Below are 19819 nucleotides of genomic sequence, written 5' to 3' on the forward strand. Positions count from 1 at the left end.
CTTTCTCTAGCTCTCTAGCAATCCACACTCTAGCACACCATACTATCTACTAGCAGCAGCACACAAAACTATGAATTCCTTGTTATCAAAATCTATTCCCCCAAAGTGAGAACTAGCTGCTGATAGTAATGGTGGAAGAATATATAGGAGAAGGAGTCTCCATGGAGGGTGGAAGGATAAGCTCATCTCCAAGAAAGGTGGCCCATAAGACGAACAGACATGCCATAGAAGGGAGGGCGACACTCACAAGGCCAACAACCAGGTCTGGAGTCATCTGGAAGGTTGGCTGTTAGAACAAATTCGCCCAAACAGGATCAGCGCGGATTATAAAGGAACTGTCGCGCTGACGTCGCACCTCAATAACTGAGAAGGCCATGTCAGCGCGACTCAATACAAGGCAAGACGCGCTGGCTCATGAAATTCGATCAGCGCGGAAAACAAGTGTACTTCCGCGCTGGCAGCGCATTTGGTCTGTTATGGAGCACCCATCAGCGCGGTTATTTGGACAAAAGTCGCGCTGATAGCAAAACTTTGGCAAAGTGGGTTATTTGGCCAGTTTAGAAAGCATGAGCATGATGAATTTGATTTCATGACACAGTAGGGATACTGACAGGATGACAGTGACAAATTGCTGTGTAACAAAAACAATAACCACAGATGAATAGGACACTTATTCCAAGCTGAATGTTAGGCAAGACATCATAGTGTGTGTTCATTTGGTTGTTTACGGCTATGGAAAATAGCAAAAGAAATTTCTAAGGCTTTGGAAAGGTAAAATGACATTTTTGGCACAATTATTTATGAAAATAATGGAAATTAGGAGAAAAAGGAGGTGAAAGATCACAAGTTGCATGTGAGGAGGAAAATCAAGGAAAATAATGTGAAATGAAAAAAATAGAGGCCTAACCCATAAAAAGGCTTATGAGGATCAATTGGTAACATTTTTTCAATTCAGTGTTGGATCTCTCTCATTATTCTCTCTCTCTTTTATACTCTTCGACACTTAAAGTTTTCTTGGAGCGCTTTGGAATTGGAGCAAGAAAGGTAAATAATGTAAGAGGAAGCAAAGATCAAGAAGGGAAAGGCAGGATCAAGAAGCTACAACAAGCTTCATTGCAGGTATTGTTACACCAGATAAATTGCTCTTGTAGATAAGAGCGACCTCCCTAGATCCTTGATGAAAACTAGAAATAAGAAAGACAATTGAATTGACTCTTTCCCTAATTTGGGCTTGTTTGAATTATAGGAATTAAGGCTAATGGATGAGCCTCTTACATATTTTACGAAATGATTGACGAAGATCCCTTGTTGTGATTTGATGCATCTCCTTAATTATTGATAAGATCTGCAATCATAGACCATACAAGGATCAAAAGCAGATGCGATATAATAATCAAAACTAAACTTAACCTAATGATCAAGGAAATTAGGAATTGAATTTTCCTTAGTAAACATTATAAATAAGTATAAATAATTCATCATTCCAATAAGGAAAATTAATGGGAGAAAGTGTTCATTTGTATTAACCAAAGATAGAGGAGCCTTATAACCTTCGCCTTGATGCCATGAGGTCCCTCCCAAATGCCTTCAATCTCCTGCTTAGATGATGAGCTTTCTAATCTCAAACCAGAAACATAAGTTTATCTTCTTTGAGTTCTGACCTCCTCAACCCCTCTACCCTCTAGTCATTTTATAGGCCAAGAAGAAGAAGTTTCATATCCAAAAGAGGAGGATAAGACTTCTTAATTGAGGGATTAGGTTTCAATGAGAAAATGGATTAAGATGCATGATATGAGTGATATAGTTTGAATAGTCATCACTTGGAAGCTTTCAGTTGGGAAATATTTTATCAACTATGCTTCTAGAATGTAATTTTTATTTTTACTTTCTTGAATTCACCTATGCAGGTTTATAGTGGCAGAAAGAGCTCATTGCTATGCTATTTTCATAGTTAATTCCAGTGAATGCACGGGAAAAGCTAGAAAAATCAGCATAGGTGAAACTTAACAAGGTGTGGCAACTATTTTTCCCAAATTTCTCATTTACTTCAAGATATTTTTAGTTCTTTAACTTCTAAGGGAGTTCATTCAAACATGTTCACGGATGGTAAAAGGGCCCATAAATTGATCAAGTGCCATGGAGACAAATTGACATGTAATAGATTCCCTCCTGAAGAGCAAAATCTGCAAAATGAGCTTGAAAGGTTGAATCGCTTTATCATTCCAAGGATCAGATCAAAGACAATGGTAGGAAAACTGCAGGGAACATTCAAGGATTACAGTGCAATTGTATATCAATAATCATCCTTGAGGTAGGCATTCCCATACTCAGAGTAAAGTGAAATTAATGAGAAAGCATGGAAAAACCAAACTCATATACATAATAGACATAGCATGGACACAACCATGTGTCATAAATGGGTCTACATAATCATGAATATAATATCTCCTCACAACCTGGAATGATGAAATTAGATATAGGGTCTTGATCTCCATCTCTCAATCCACAGTACTAATCTAACCATGTGAGTGAATGTTTTAAAGTCGAACATGGCAGAAACCACTTGCTTACTGATCAATGATGTCAACTATTAACAAGTGCGAGAGAAAGAACCAATAATGACAATGGTTCTCAAGTTACTTCCAGTACAATCTATGAAGTACGAATAAGTGATCTGAAGTCGAACACTCATAGAATCATTCGTGTTGACACCTAATCATCACGATTGGGTGAATAAGTGTAACTTATGTAAATAAATAATGGAAAATATGAAGAGTCACCAAGAGATGAAATGAACAATCTCTCCCTCATGTATATAATAAAGATCAACCTGAATGAATATAACGAATTTATTTTTGAGGAGTTACTGCCTAGTCTGACATGGTATCAGAGCCAACACCATTTTTGGCATTCCAGTCTACTTTGTAACTCCCATTCTTCCTATGTTTTGCATCCTTTGCAGACTAATGTCTCTATCAAATCCCTACAAAATTTCATGCATTACTGAGCGTGGACTGTGCATTTCCTGGAGATATGTAGCGGAAGTTTAGTATATTTCGATTTGCTGTGGAAATGTGGAAACTCTGCAAGGAGGTGTGATTCTTGGTTTTGAATCTTCATTATCACATTATCCATGACCTCACCATAGCAAAGGTATTACCACACAGGTCCCAGTTATCAGTGTTGTGGTGCCATTGTGGCTCTGAGTCACACTTTGGAAGTCTCTTATACATAGAACACAATTTTTTTTTTAATTGTTGGTCTTATTTCAATTGGAAACTGGGAGTCAACAATGCATTGTCTCTACACCCTCCTCGCTGGTCTGTAAGTTGTATTTAGTTATATACTTTGCGGCCATGACTGCTAGTTTATTTTGCAGTGTCTATTTAGTTTGTGATTCATTGCCCCACTGGTTCCGTTGCCGTGCTTCTTGAATCTTGCAAGTGGCCTTTGGTCATGCCTATCATATACAAATATGGCATGGGTGTTCGTCTTCACCTTTGACTGTTGAACGCATACCTCTCTGCTCCCATATGTTACACACACCTCTCACCATATGGTGCGTTTGGCTTCCACATCTTGAAGGGGGGATTCCTATACTAGATCAACCTGTGGAATCTTCTACTGTAGAAGCTACAAGAGTCCTTTAAAGCCACAGAAGATGGAGTCCTTTAAAGTCATGCTGGAAGATGTTTATTTTTTTACCAGAACTACATTCTTATCAGTAATGCATCTTTTTACCAAAACTGTGTTCTTGATCAGAATTGCACTTTTTTTCTTAAGAATATTGCTATTACAATGCAGAAGTGAAAATATTTTATAGATTGGCAGCGGAAGTATTTTTATAGCACTCAGATTTTACAATGCATTCAATCATCTTATGTGGTAATAATTCTCACTAGCAAGGAGAAGTATCTCGAGTGGTCCTGTATGATAAAACACACCCTCATTTTCAATGAGTTGTGGAAAGCAGTGTGTATTGGAGACGAACGCAAGGAGCCAGAACAACCTACCTCAGACAAAGAGTTCACCATTTGGGAAAATAAGAATAGTTAAACCTATGAATTAATTGTAACATCTATAAGTAAAGAGGTGAGTCACCATATTTCACCATTTTCAACTACTTTTGAAGCCTTACAAAATCTAAAAGAACTCTATGACTCACATTCTACACTTGAAGTTCTTCAACTCATGATTATACTCGTCACTCTTGAATTACAAAATAATGATCCTCTTGCTCTTGCATCCGAAGTAAAATCTATAATGCATGATATCAAAGCCACTAAGGTTGAATTGGATATTCCTCTTATTGCTTTTCTCAAGGCACTTTATCCTACTTCAATTATCTTGAGTCATTGCAAGAAAATGGAAATCTCAAAGATATTACCTTTGACTCTCTTGTGAAAAATTTGTTGAAAGAGAGAAAGCTTTTGGAATGAAGACAACCCCTAAATCTTCTGAAGAGGTTGTGTGCCTTTCTCATAAAGAAAAGAATCTTGCCCAAGATTCTTCTAGAGGAAGAGGTGGTTGAAGAGGAAGAGGAAGATATTTCAGAGGTAGGGGGTAGACACTCTCAAGGATAAAAGGCAGATTTACACTGCGTACACTGCAAAAGAAATGGATCACATGATGCCTCTACATGCAAGTTACCTTGGGACAAAATTGAGTAGCAAAGAAACCAACCCAAAGGTAAAACTAATGACACAGACAAAGGTAAATCACCTGAATCCGCTCATTATGTTGTGGCACAATGTAATATTGGAGTAAATTAAGACTTATCTAATGCTTCACTTGCTTCTTGGAAAAATGATTCGTTGCTTGATTCAGGAGCAACTTGCCACATGAATCATAGAAAAGATTTTTTTTTGAAGAATTTACTAATAATTTTGATGGAGCAGTATAATTTGCAGACCAATCAAAAATCAAGCCATCAGGGCTTGGCACAATCAGGTTCAATTTGCTTGGTCTTCCATATTTTCTTCTGCATCATGTTCTATATCTCCCACAACTGAAGAGAAAATTGCTGTCCTTGGTCCACATCCACCAGCAAGGTCACTCCATTCATATGTTTGATGGCAATCTTGAGGTGAGAAAAGCATCTGACCACTCACTTGTCATGAGGGGGACAAAAGAAGAAAGGCTTCTCAAGTTGCAGGGTACCTCTGCTCGCACACAACATTTCTCATACAAATCTCATTATGAAGAAGGTACACTTCCATAAAGTTTATATTGGCATGCTATATTTGGAAATTTGAACTATGAAAACCTTCGCTTGTCGAAGAAAAATGGTGTTGCTGGTTTGCCTACAATTCCTAAGAAACTTAAGCAATGTGATGCTTGCATTCTAGGAAAGCATAGCAAACAGTCTTTTCATCATTCACATTCAAGAGCACATAGAAAACTTGAACTCATTCATTCAGATTTATGTGGTCCAATGCTTGTTCCTTCTGCAAATGGAAATAAATATATGGTGACAGTTATTGATGACTACACCAGAATGTGTTGGGTTTATTTATTGAAGAACAAATTGGATGCTTTTCAAACATTCAAGAACTTCCATACATGGATTGAAAATGATGCACAATCTCATATTGGCTCTATTTGCACTAATAATGGAAAAGAATATACTTCAAATGAATTTGAAAACTATCTTCACCAACATGGGATCAAACATCAAACAATTGTGCCTTATAATCCCCAACAGAATGGTGTAGCTGAAAGAATGAAGAGGACAATCTTAAATATGGTGCACTCCATGATTTTTTTCAAAAAAACGTAAAATTGATGTTTTGGGCTGATGCAGTTCTATGTGCTGTATATATAAAGAATAGATGTCCATCTAATGCTATCAGAAACAAGACTCCCTATGACATGTGGTATGGGCACATTCCTTCAGTAAGCATCTCAGGGTCTTTGGTTCCACCTGTTATACCTTGATACCCAACGTACATAGAAACAAACTTGGTGCAAGAGGTCATAAGTGTATCTTCCTAGGGTATTCAAATACCTCCAAAGCATACCGTCTCGATGATGAATTCAATAAAAGGTTTGTTGTATCTAGAGATGTAATCTTTCTTGAATCGTCCAAAACTGACAATGTTGTTGAGCGGCAACTTAATCGCTTGGATAGATTCGCAAATGCAAAATCATTTCAAGAATTTGATAATCAAATTCCACATCTTGAAGGGGGGATTCCTATACTAGATCAACCTATGTAATCTTCTTCTAAAGAACTCTCTCCCCCGCATGAAACTCCAACAACAGATGATACTTTAAGTGATGTTATTGATAGAATTGGGAGACTCAATCTTGATCGAGTTCCAACTCAATCAATAGAGCAGCCTGGACCATTTGAGAAAGGTCCCCTAAAGTGGCTGACAAAGACACTTCAAAATGTTCATCCTGATGAGGTTGGAAAGACAGGAACTAGAAATTCAAACCAAAAAAATGGATGTGATGTAGATGACTCTGATTCACCTGTTGATATGGATGTTTCTTATGATTGTGAATTGAATTTGTCTACATACTTCAAATGAACTTCCTTCAAAGAAGTTGCTTCTCAAGATGAATGGAAAGAGGCGATGCAAAAGGAGTATGATGCCCTCATAAAGAATGGCACTTGGAAGCTGGTTGATCCTCCATTAGGAACCAAACCAATCGGATGCAAGTGGGTCTACAAGAAAAAGTATAAAGTAGATGGCTCACTTGATAGGCACAAAGCCATGCTTGTGGCAAAATGTTTTACATAAAAGGAAGGGGTTGATTATGAGGATATTTTTCCCCCACAGCAAAATGGGCTACCATCCAGACACTCTTTGCCCTAGCAGCTTAGAATGGTTGGAAAGTCCATCAAATGGATGTAAAAACTGCTTTCTTGAATGGAGATCTAAAAGAGAATTTTTTTATGTCCCAGCCTAAAGGATTTACTGTGACATGAAAATAAAGTATGAAAACTTGTGAAATCCTTGTATGGCCTCAAACAAGCATTGCGGGCCTGGTATGAAAAACTAACTAAGCATCTTATGAAACTCAATTTCAAACATTATGATCTCGATGATGCAAATTTATTTGTCAAGAAAGTTGGTAAAACAATTGTATATCTTGAGGCATGTGTAGATGATCTTTTGATGACAGGGAACAATGAAAGCTAAATTGCATCCATAAAGAAGGAATTGAGGAAAGGTTTTGAAATGATTGATTTGCGCTATGTTCATTACTATCTTAGTATTGAAGTAACTCAACATCCTAAGTCCATATTTCTTTCTCAAAAGAATCACATTGGAGATATGTTGAACAGGTTTGGCATGATAGAATGGAATCCTCTTACTACTCCAATGGAACAAAACTTAAAGCTCACATCCATTGAAGGAAAATAATTTGAGGATGCACCAAAGTATAGATATCTTGTAGGAAGTCTCAACTACCCAACTACTACCAGACCAGACATTTCATTTACTGTTGGAATCCTCTCCAAGTTTATGAAAAAGCCTTGTGAGGGACATTGGTCTACTAAAAAAAGAGTTCTAAGATACTTGAAGGGAACTCAAGACTTTGGAATCAAGTATACACAGGTGGACAACCTCAACTTGATTGGATACTCTGATTCAGACTTCAATGGAGATAAAGAAACTGGGGTATCTACTTCAGGTTATGCTATGAGTCTTGGATCAGGAGTTGTCTCCTGGAGATCACACAAACAATAAGTTCCAGTAGATTCCACAATAGAAGAAAAATATGTGGCAGCAATTGAGGCAGCAAAAGAAATTGTGCGGCTCAGGAAAATTTTTGAATATTTGTAGGTAAAACAAGTACAATCGACTCCACTCATGATTGAAAATATCTCAGCAATAAAGTTGGCCAAGAACCCAAAGTTCCATGATCGAATGAAGTACATCAATACTAAATATCATTTGATTTGACATCATGTTTAGGCCAAAACAATCCATCTCCGCCATTGTTCCACTAATGAGCAAATTGCAGACATCTTCACCAAATCCCTTGGAAGAGAAAAGCTTGAAAGATTCAGAACGATGCTTGGACTCACCAACATCCCTTTAGATTAAAGGGGGGAATGTTGACACCTAATCATCAGGATTGGGTGAATAAGTGTAACTGATGTAAATAAATAATGGAAAATATGAAGATTCATCGAGAGATGAAATTAATAGTCTCTCCCTCATGTATATAATAAAGACCAACCTGAATGAATATAACAAATTGATTTTTGAGGACTTACTACCGGGTCTAACAGTTTGATCGAAGGCCAATGATGAGAACCTATTGTTGAAGGCAAGAAACCTACCATTAAGACATCCAAGTCTCAAGGTACTGAAGGTTTCTAGATCAACTTCTTAGATAATGAGTTTAAGTTGATAGGAAGTGACATGTCGTAGGACAGCCTACGACACAAACCATAATGTCAAGTTTTGAAAATAGTTTGCAAGGACTAACTCAAGGATGACTGACATGATTGAAGGATAGAATTTGCAAACGAACTTTGAACTGAGGTTGAACTTATCTTGAACACATAACGCCATGATAATTGACTTTGCAACATTTGACTTAACGATAATACCAAAAACCATGAAGAATTTCAATGACGTTTGATTAATTGTATGGAAAATGGATTTCGCAACCCAGACATGAATGTGACGAATTGTCACGTTCAAGAGTGACATGACTTTAGAAATGAAAATGTAAAATTGACACCTTTTCCAAATTTTCCCCCACTATTACCGGAAAGTACCTCTTTATTTTTTACAAGCTTGAGGAGGATAACATATGCTTGGACTGTAAGCTCATCGTTCAGATGAGTCCATCGAAGTATTTTTAAAGAACCCTAAGAAGGAATGGTTCGGTCCCATTATGCTTAATGTGTCCTATACTGTTTAGTTTTTACGAGTCCAACAAGGAGTAAGTTGATGTCATTTTATTTTAAAGAGTTTGAAAAAGACACAGAAAGGAAACCCATTTAGTTCTTTTACCATAAAATTTTAACGAGCTGGGAGAAAGTAAAGCTCCACATTTTTCATTTTTAGAGAGTCAGAAGAAAAACATAAGTAGACTTTATTAGGTTATTTTTTGTTAGTTTTAGTCCCTGGGGTCCAAAAAAGGATAAAATAATATAAGAGAGAACTCTGTTGACCATGCTCGGTCAATGTATACCTTTCTCGTAAATAATCCTAGCTTAGTTAGTAAAAGGGGTAAACTTATACTGAGTGGGAAGTTGTTCATTTACTTTTATGAGTTCGAACAAGTAAACTGTATTTTCTAATCTTTTCATTTTTAAAAGAGTTTGAAAAGGGCTTAAAACAGGACTCTATGATTTTTGCTTTTTGTAATTTTTTAAGAGCATGAAAAGTGATAAAAGTCTACTAAATAGTCAAAATGATTTATCCTCGCTTTGTAACCTATCCTGCACATACAAACTCAATAAATCGTTATAACTTCTCAAAAATACAATTTTTTCCCTCCTAAAAGGTTTTAAATTTAAAAATAATACTTTTTAGCTTAAAAAACCCTATAAAAGTGGGAAAAGTAAATTATTTTTCACCATTTTCATTTTTACCATTTGAGAGCAGAAAGAGGATTTTTTACCACCAGACTTCGAGGACTGAGCTAACCGGTGGATGAAATCATAAACTGCATCTTCCAAGTTGAAGATAACTCCTTAACATAGCTTTTCATCCATTCAAATTTCCATTTTAAGATTTCAGTTAATTTTTTGGGGCAAGGTTATGTAAAAAAATGTGCCCTCAGCCCTGCGCTGATTTCCTTTAGTCGAGCCCAGGTAGTCGGGTAAAGTTTTCCACATGGAAAATCGTGGTTTGCGCGGATTTTTTTGGAAGAATCTACATAACTATGCCCTGTCTGCAAAACAATGGCAACACAGGTAGTGAGGGTTTATTTTTTGCAAAATTTGGGCCCTAAAAAACATGATATGGTTTTCAAAAATGATTCTAATCCTTTTAAAATGGTAATTTCAAGCTAATTTATTGTTCAAAATGGAGTGGAGGGAAAGAGAGCATGAAGCCAATGATTTGGCAACTTTGGTAGATCTAGCAACAATGCAGGTTCTAAGAACTTGTGGCCTCCTGAAATATTGACTCATTCCTGGGATAAAAGCTTAGGTAGATCTAATGACATGGCTGGTAAGAACCTCGAATGTCTAGGAACAATGTTTTGTGATTGAAGATCATTGCCTTACCTTTGACACTGATGACATGTATTTCTTGATTGGATTGTCTATTCAGGGAGCCAACATTTCATTTTTTGGACAAACAATAGGAGGAGATACTACTGATGGGTATCTACGATGCTTTTGCAGGGGTGCACCACCCAAGGATGGTAGAATTTATATTCAGACCATCGAGCTCTTGCCATTAAGGACCATTACATTCACTATTAGCAAGTTGTGTGGCAGCATTTCCCTTCATTTAGCCACATAGTTATAGATGTAGATTGTCGTGGAATGTTGGGAATCCACGGTGTTTAACTGATGTGAGGCAGTGGTGGTAAACATGAATGGACAACTCACTATATGCAAGAATAGGAAATTGAAGAATTTAGGTTATGGCACCATTCTTATTTCTTTTTTCCCTTGAGAGGATTCCTCTTCTCTGGCCATAACAGATTCTAGTAGATGAGGGGGAACATAGGGATTTGCACATGATGACGTGGATTGCATTGATGACACGTCATGGAGGCAATGGACCAGTAGTGAGGTATACTCTGGAGTTTTTTGACTAGTTAGGCCAGTAGATCATTTTGGTCAAGGACTTGTCATATGCTAGGATGGATTACAGAGGTGATCTCGACATCCCACTTCTCGCCGGAACTCAATCGGGCGATCTGGGTGAGAATTTCTCATTTTGACATGTTTTCAAGTTTTAAAATTTTTATGTGTTTTTGCCTTCAAAGGCTAATTATCTGAAATGCATGTGCAGATGTGGACCCAAACCAATGAAAAAGGTTGAGGTGATTTGAAAAACAAGGCGAGCAGCCTATAGGAGCTGTGACAGTTAATCTGGAGGTAGTAGAGATTATGACAAATCTAGAACACAACCTAGAGAATTTGACTTTGGATATCTCAGAGACTAGGATGGATGACATTCCTGGCCCTTATTGGAGACATGTAGTTGGGGTTCTAGGGTCACTTAGATGATTACTACATCAAGCTGCTCATGCTATCATTTGCTATCATGATCATCATCATGCTTAGTTGTTCTAGTTTCTAGGACCAGATTTTTTATTTTTGGTGTTAGCATATTCAGAAAATAAAATACCATGAGGCCTTATGTCCTCGGATGACATATTTGTAGAGACACTTCTATGCAAACTCTATTTTAATGAAAAAATACTACTTCTTCCTACCATTCATCTTGATTGATATATTAATGAATATTGTTTTTAATTTACAAATGTCACAAATGTCTATTTAACGTGCATGATTAGCCAATGCAACTGTCAATGTGTTTAAATATCTTAGAATGTGTTGATATTCGATATAATCAAATTGCCTTTCCAAAAGATGGATCCATAAAAACATTCTTAACATTGTTGGACTCCTTACTATATAGACTCTATTTAAATGTAATACTACGAGATGCGAAACCAACCTAACGACCAAACATCGAATACCAAATGTGATGGCATCAGATAATAGCTCAATGGTTGCACTATATTCTGCTATTCTATTTGTTGCTTGACCGATAACAATGTAAACCTTGAAATTAGAACTGTAAACTCAAAACGAGAACTCTAGCAAAAGAAATCCCCAAAAACATGAAAAATCAACTCGAAAATAAAAAGTGTTTATGTTGGAATAACACTTTTTTTCTAGTGTAAATTTTCAACATGTTTTAAAAATGACAGTGAAAACCATATTTTTGTACAAAAAACAACTTGAAAACGAAAAGTGTTGTTGTGTGGATGTTAAAATAACGTCTGCTTTTTTTTTTTAAGATAAATTTTCAATATTTTGAAAAAATAGCGTAAAAGATTTTATCGTGATTGCGAATAACATTAAAATTTCAAAAGAATAATGAAAACATAAATCTAAAAATAAAAGCAAAAATAAAAACAATGTAAAAAAAATAAAAATAGAAAATAAAAATATATATATTTATAAAAAAGCATAAAATTTAAAAAATGACATAAAAAATCGAATATATAAAAAGGACATACAAAAAAAAAAAACCGAACAAATGCAAAAAAAAAATCAATCATAAAATTATAAATGATAAAAAATTGAAAAAGAAAACACACACACACACACACACACACATATATATTATAAAAACTATAAATATAAATAAATAAAAGTACAACGATTTAAAAAAAAACTATTAAAAAAAAGTAAAAATAAAAAATAAAAAATAAAACAAACTTGATTAAAAAAAAAAGAAGAAGAAGAAAAAGAAAAAAGAAAAGAAAAGAAAAGAACAAAAACCTAGAAAGTTAAAAAAAAAAAAAAAAAAAACCAAAAAAATTAAAACAATTTTAGATAATTAAAAATGAAAATAAAAACAAACCAACAAAATTTAAAAAATTATTAAAATTAAATTTAAGACTATAAAAAGCATTTAAAAAAATATAATAAACGTAAAAAAATCAAAATTAAATCAAAATTAAAAAATAGACATAATTAATTAAAAATTTTAGAACATTACTATGAAAATCTTTAAAAAAAATTATCAACTAAAAAAAAAGAAAATTTGGAGGGCGGGGCTGAAATCTGATTCTGAGAATCGAATTTCAGCCCTATCCAGGTCCCACATGCAACTCCACCCTCCTAGGGTTGCACTCCCAGGGTCCCTGGGCGGGGCTACAATTCAATTCTTAGGATCAGATTTTAGTCCCGACCTTCATTTTCTTTTTTAAAGATTTTCATATTAATGTTCTAAGAAATTTAATTAATTATGTTTTTTTTAAATTTGATTTTTTGTTTTTGTTTTTGTTTCTGTCTTTTATGTTTTTTTAAATTTAAAAATGTAGTTTTAATGGCTTTTAAATTTATTTTAGTTTGTTTTCTTGTTTTGTTTTTGAATTATATAAAAATGTTTTATTTTTTTTGGTTTTTTGTTTCATTTATTTATATATATATATATATATTTTTTTTTTAAAGCTATAAAAATAAATAAATAAAAGTACAACAATTTTAAAAACTATTAAAAAAAAACAAATTGTTTTATTTTTATTTATTTATTTTTATAGCTTAAAAAAAAATCAATCTTTTATCATTTACCACATAATTTTGTTTTTACATTTTTGTTTTGTTTTTTGTTTTTTGTTTTTAATCTTTTCTATATATATTTTTATATTTGTTTTTTGAAGTAGTTAACATTTAAAAAAAGAGAAATATGACAACTACAAAATTTGTTAAGTAATCAATATTTAAAAAACAATTGGACATAAAAAATTTGAAAGTGTCAAAGAATGTAACATATAAAAACATTATCAACAGTTAATATATTAGAGAATATAAAGTGTCAAAAATAAGCACTCTCAAAAAAGGGGTTGATGCTGCATCAACATGTTTCAAAATCAACATGAAAATCACTGAAATTTAAAAAAATATATTTATATTTGATACATAAGAAAATTTAAAGTGTCAAAAATATGCTTTGAAAAAAAGTGTATTCTGAATCAATGCTTTTCAAAATCAGATGATTTTTTTTTCTAAATATGAACGAGGATTGACGTTTTGATCAAATTGAGCTTCGACGCATTTTTTGTGAGCTTTGCTAGCCAGTGCAACATCACATTGATTTTCATCTAAATGTGCTATATATAAAAAAAGTTCTTCGTCTGCAGAGGTAGCAGCCAATAATTTGATAGCTGATTTCAAGGATTGGATTTCACATTCAATGGGTAACACTGCTTGCAAACCATAAACAAGTTGGAAAGGAGTAAAACCTATTGATGTTTTTGTAGTAGTATCGTAAGCCCACAGTGCTGAAAAGAACATGGAATGTGAGCTTCCTTTATGAATAGCAATTATCCTTTTAATCATATTGGTTAAAACTTTATTGATGGCTTCGACTTGACCATTATCTTGTGGATAGCAAGAAGTAGAGCTATCATGGTGTAGGTCGAGTTGTTCGGATAGTTCAATCATCATAAAATTACGCAAATGACTACCATGGTATATAACAATAGCATGCAGGACACCAAACAGAGAAATCACATGATTGAAAATGAAAACTGCCACAGTTTCATCATCATCTCTATATGTAGGTATCGCCTCAACCCATTTCATAAAGTAATCAACTCCAAGGATAATATACCCATGCCCCCCCGGCTGAATGCAGGTTACAGGTGATGAAATCAATGCTCCATTTGGCAAAAGGACCAACAACTATGATAGAGTGAAGAGGAGCTGGAGGTGCTCACATTTTGTGATTGTAGATTTGGAAATTATGGCATTTGCGGACTGTAGTAATGCAATCTTTAGACATTGAAGGCCAAAAATAATCAGCACGTAATATCTTATGGGCAATAGCATACCCAGACATATGACCACAACATGATCTAGAATGGTAGTCATTTAATGTTTTCTCGGCCTCTCGGAGAGTCAATCAATGTCAGAATATAAAATCGGTACCACAACGGTAAAGAGTGTCACCATCAATATTGTATTCTTGGGATTGGTATCAGATCCAAATATGATCAATTTTAGATAACTCGGGCCTAAAAGTTTGTGTTTGGAGATATATAATGATATCTCCATACCACGAATCTGATGTACTAATAATAAAGAGAGATTCATCATCAAAGGAATCTTTTACTACAATTTCTATATCAGTATGAGGAAAGTCGCACAATAGTTTGACGAAAATAAAAGATTTATTTGATTTAGATTTTTCAAATTCTAAATCAAATTCTTGTAATATAACTATCCATTTGTAGTATTTCCCCCCTAGCAATTTCTTAGTGAGAATATACATCATAGTGTTGCAGTATGAAATGACAATTGTTTTTCAGAGAAGTATATAGTGACAAAATCATTGAATAACTTGAACAGCTACCAAGGCTAGCTTCTCCACACATGTATTTTATCTTAGTTTTAGTGAGATTTATACTCAAATAATAAATCACATATTGGTTGCTAGAATCATCCTCTTGGACTAGCACCATGCCAATAGTGGCCCATCAGACATAGCTATGTACAAAAATTAATCTAGATGATAATTAGGTGGATGCAGTAATGGCGCATTGGTCAGTACATGTTTTAATGCATGAAAATCTTGATCAGCAAGCACATACCAGAAAAATGGAATGCCCTTTTTCAACAGTCAAGTAAAACCTTAGGTTATTTCCACATAAGTGTGAATGAATCTACACAAAAAGTTTTCTTTCCCTTGCAAACTTTGGAGTTGTGTAAGGCTAGGAGTAGGAAAATTTAGAATTGCCTCCACCTTAAGGGGGTCAACACGAATTCTCTCTTTTGAAATGATGAAACCTAGAAGCTAACCTGATTGTACACAAAAGACACATTTATGTGGATTCAAGCGAATATTGTAATGTCTGCACCTAATGAAAATTTCATTTAAGTGTAATGGGTGATCTTGCCTTTTCATTGAATAAGTCGGCATGTCATCTAAATAGGGATGAACAATATGCTTGATATCATGGAATGCATAATACATTACAATATGTTTGATATCATGGAATGCATAATACATTACAATATGCTTGATATCATGGAATGCATAATACATTGCTTGCTAAAAAGTTGCGCCAACATTTTTCAGACCAAATGGGAGTTCGTGATAAGAAAAATGCCCCCGTGGGCATATAAACACGGTTTTGTATTGATCGACTCGGAATATGTTCATCTGATTGTAGCCAAAAAATCCATCCATGAACGAAAAAGTTTCATTCCTGGCATATTCATCAACAATTTGGTCCATATACGGAGTTGGATAATTTTCCTTAGGACAATATTTATTAATATCTCCATAATAAACACATACTCTTATAGCTCCTGGTTTTTTATTAATGGGTACAATATTTGATACCTAATAAGTCAAAGGAATGGGGTAAATGTATCCTTGTTTCAACAATTTTTCAACCTCAGTTTTGATAGCAACAACTTTTCATGGATGTATAGGACGTAATAATTGTCTAGCAGGCTTAGCATCTAGATAAGTTTTTAACTCATCTACAACTATCCTAGGGTAAATTCCTGGCACTTCTTCATATGAACAGGAAAAGATGTCGCAAAATTGCTGAAAGTTTGAATCTATTCTAAGAACAAAAAGGTATTATATGACTATTTTCAGTTATCCCTAGTTTCACTCAGATATCGATGGGTATTTTTGCTGATATTTTCCCTAAATGTTGTTCAGATTTGGAAGAAAGGGTAGATATGGGACATTGAGGATCACTAAGAGTCTCAGATGAAAACATAGATGAGAAATTATTCTCAATTCTATCAAAGGATGGCAATAAGGTTGAGCGACAATGAGTATTGCTCCATGGCATTTCGTCCAAGGTCATAACTTCCATAATCCCTTCATCTATTAAGAAATTTGTGTTAAAAGGATCAGACATAGAGTAGAGATTGGTTCCAAGCGTGACAAATGAGAATATTCATCAATAATAATATTCATTTAATTGTTTCCAGATGTTGATAAGTTGGAAAAGGAATGAATTTCCTCATATGCCAACTAAAAAGGGCTATGATGCATCTCACTGCCATAAACGACTATTTCTAACTCTGAAGGTACTTTCCAAAGATCTCCCGATTCAAAAGTACTTGATGTAATCATGTTAATTTGGGCATCATTATGAGGGAAATTGGGTTGAGGGAATGCGAAAGTTCCCATCAAATATGAGTCTCTGAGAATACCAACATCAACTTCTTCAAATGGAGTCATTGATTTTCCAACAAAAGGTACACTACCAGTGGAATTAGGGTCTAAGGTATAGTAGGATAATTGGTCTACCTTCACAATTATTCCTTTGTGAAGAAACATGATCATCCTAAAATATGATGAGAAGACTACCGACATGGCATAAGTCCATCTCAAACCAAGTAAAAGGTTATAGTCAAGTTGAGTATCAACAACTTCAATGTCTATTGAAATTGTTTTACCCTCTAATTCAATTGGTAAATCATTTAAAAGACCGTAAGGATGAAAAATTCTTCCATCAAAGGCTTTCAAAGTTGTGGGAGATTAATTGATTGTTGGAGAACCTAAATATTTCCAATAGGAAATGGACATAATACATGTCAATGCTCCTTCATCAATCACTATTTGAAAAAATTGTAAATTTTGGACATGAACTAATATCTGAAAAGCAAGTTGGTGCAGGATACGTGGGGCGTGCTTTTCGAGATAAAAAACAATCAAATTGGAGTCATGAATATCTACTGTTCCAATGGCTGATAATAATAAATTCCTTTATTTTGGACAAGTTTGTAGTACTTCAAGAGCTGACATTTCCGAAGGTGACATAGCCAAATCTTCGATGATGTTATAGTTTTGAGCAGCCCTAGCATGAGGGTTAAAGGCTGACTTTCAAAGCATACCCTTAGGAGGTGGATGAATTATCATATCAGGGTTTGGTTTTTCAATATGTAATAGTTCATAAGAAGGAGGAGTAGATGTGGAAGTTTGACCAACTAGACTGGAGTCATCTCCATCTTCAACAAGACTCTTTGATGTGTAATCTTTGGATTTCATTGTTACCATAACTTTGGAAGACATCATCATGATATTTTCCAATGCAGATGAGGAGGATTGGTCATGAGAAACCATTTTGTTGTCTTGAGGAGGAAAGGGGTCCTTCAAAACATAGGAGTGGGTGAACCTTTGACAAATTTAGAAACTTCGGCATGATGTGGGCACTCCTTGGTGTAATGATCTTCATCACAAATTAGGCAAGGATAACGAGGCTTCTTCTTTTCATCAGATGGTTTGTTCTTGTTTGATTTCTCCTTAGAACAAGTGTATTGTTTAGCTTTCCCTTTTCCCTTTGTCTTATTTTTGGATTGCTTACCTTTTCCAGTAGATGATTCTATGGTGTTAATATACGATGTAATTTAGGGAGGGGTATTCTTCAAGTGAATATGATAGAGCCAAAATATGATTTTTCTTATAATTTTTCTTTTTATTATTAGATTTTTGGCTCACAAAACCAATCATACCGTCAACGACATGTGATCATGTAAGGGCTGGATTACTTTAACCAAGGTAGGGTAAGTCTGGGATATTTTCATACAAAGTACTAGGCTGAGTATAAACAAGATCAAGGTATTGAGCATGAGAAATTACTTGCTGCTCAGTTACAACACCTCCTTTGGAAACAACTTCAGTTATTACTGGTAAAAGTGATATTATGAACTATTTCACCAAAAGTTTGGAATGTAAAATTTAACCAAACGATGTCTTCATCTCCATTCATGAATGTGATTTGAGATATGGGTTGATGTTGAATATTTCAAAGAGGTTAAAAGTCAAGTTCCATTATCATATCGAATGGGCAACTGGAAATGGGTCAAAAAATTTGTAGCAAGGGCGTTAAATGTACTGGAGGAAGCTGGTGGGAATTATACATACGATTTGGCTACCAAACCAGTTAAATTTTGTTGAAAAAGTCATAATCTGATAGAATCATCGATTAATGAGTTGGATGCACACCAAAGATGATAGGTCATAACATGGTTTGATGGGTCTTCACCAACTTACCTTAAAACTTAGGAATGTCACTAGAAAACTTAGTAGGAATGGCTGGCAAAAGTTGTAAATAAAGAAGAGGATCATTAGTTAACCGAGAGAGGTCAAGCAAATCCAAACTTTCAATGAAGGGTAACTGGCGGTTAGGATCCTGAGATGCATATTGATAACCCTAAGGGACGAGTCCTGTAACAGGAGGAGGATACCCAAGATATCCTGGAATAGCCTGAGCAATAGGAATTTTCATATCTCTTAGATATACAGGATGGCCATTTATTGCGGTTGCATAGGTACTTGAAAAGTATGGCATGGGTATGGCTGATTTTGAAATGGAAGGCTTTGACCCATTTGACCTTGAATGAAGTGTCCTTGGAAGGGTTGATTTAGCAAAGGTTGACCTTGGAGAAATTGAGTTTAAAAGGTGGACCTTGAACAAACTAACTCTGGGGTTGACCTTGGAAAGGTTACCCTTGAAATGGCACTTGCATATATGGAACATTAGGATATACGACAGGTATTTGGGGCATGGGCGAAATTGTAGAAATAGATTTAACACCAGATACCTAAGGGATATATTGAACAAGGGGTTGCACCATTATTTGTGATGTAAGTGAGGCAGTTACTTGTGATAAGCCTGGAATGGGAGTTTGAGGTGAACTTGAACCTAGATTCTTAATATTTGTTGGTACATCAACCTGAACCAAGGTTTGCGGAGTACTCGGGACATGATTCTGGAGTGGTTTTTGGGTAGGTGTTGATGGATTAACCTGGGAACTCGGTTGGACTTGAAATTCCATACCTTGAAAAGGTAGTTGTTGTGTAGGTTGAATAGGTTGATAGACAGTCACTTGAGAAGCAACTGGAATTGAATGTTGATTTAATGAAGGGTTCAAGATTTTATTCATTCCAGGGTAAGAAATTCCATTGGCAAGTTGAGGCATAATAGATTGACCAAAATCAGTTTGAGGCATTTGAGCATAACTAAGATAATTTTTGGCAGGAGGTTGCCCCCCAACTGTAGGGAAGATACACCTAAAGTTTGTCCTCCAGGTGGAGGATATGATGGTTTCCCCCTAGGCGAGTAATAACCACTATTTTGTTTATTTGAGGATTACCAACATTACCATAAATCA

The sequence above is a fragment of the Pinus tabuliformis genome, chromosome 1_1 (assembly GCF_031772625.1).
Source record: "Pinus tabuliformis cultivar Carrire ecotype Pingquan chromosome 1_1, CPIR1, whole genome shotgun sequence".
In the NCBI taxonomy this organism is placed as follows: Eukaryota; Viridiplantae; Streptophyta; class Pinopsida; order Pinales; family Pinaceae; genus Pinus; species Pinus tabuliformis.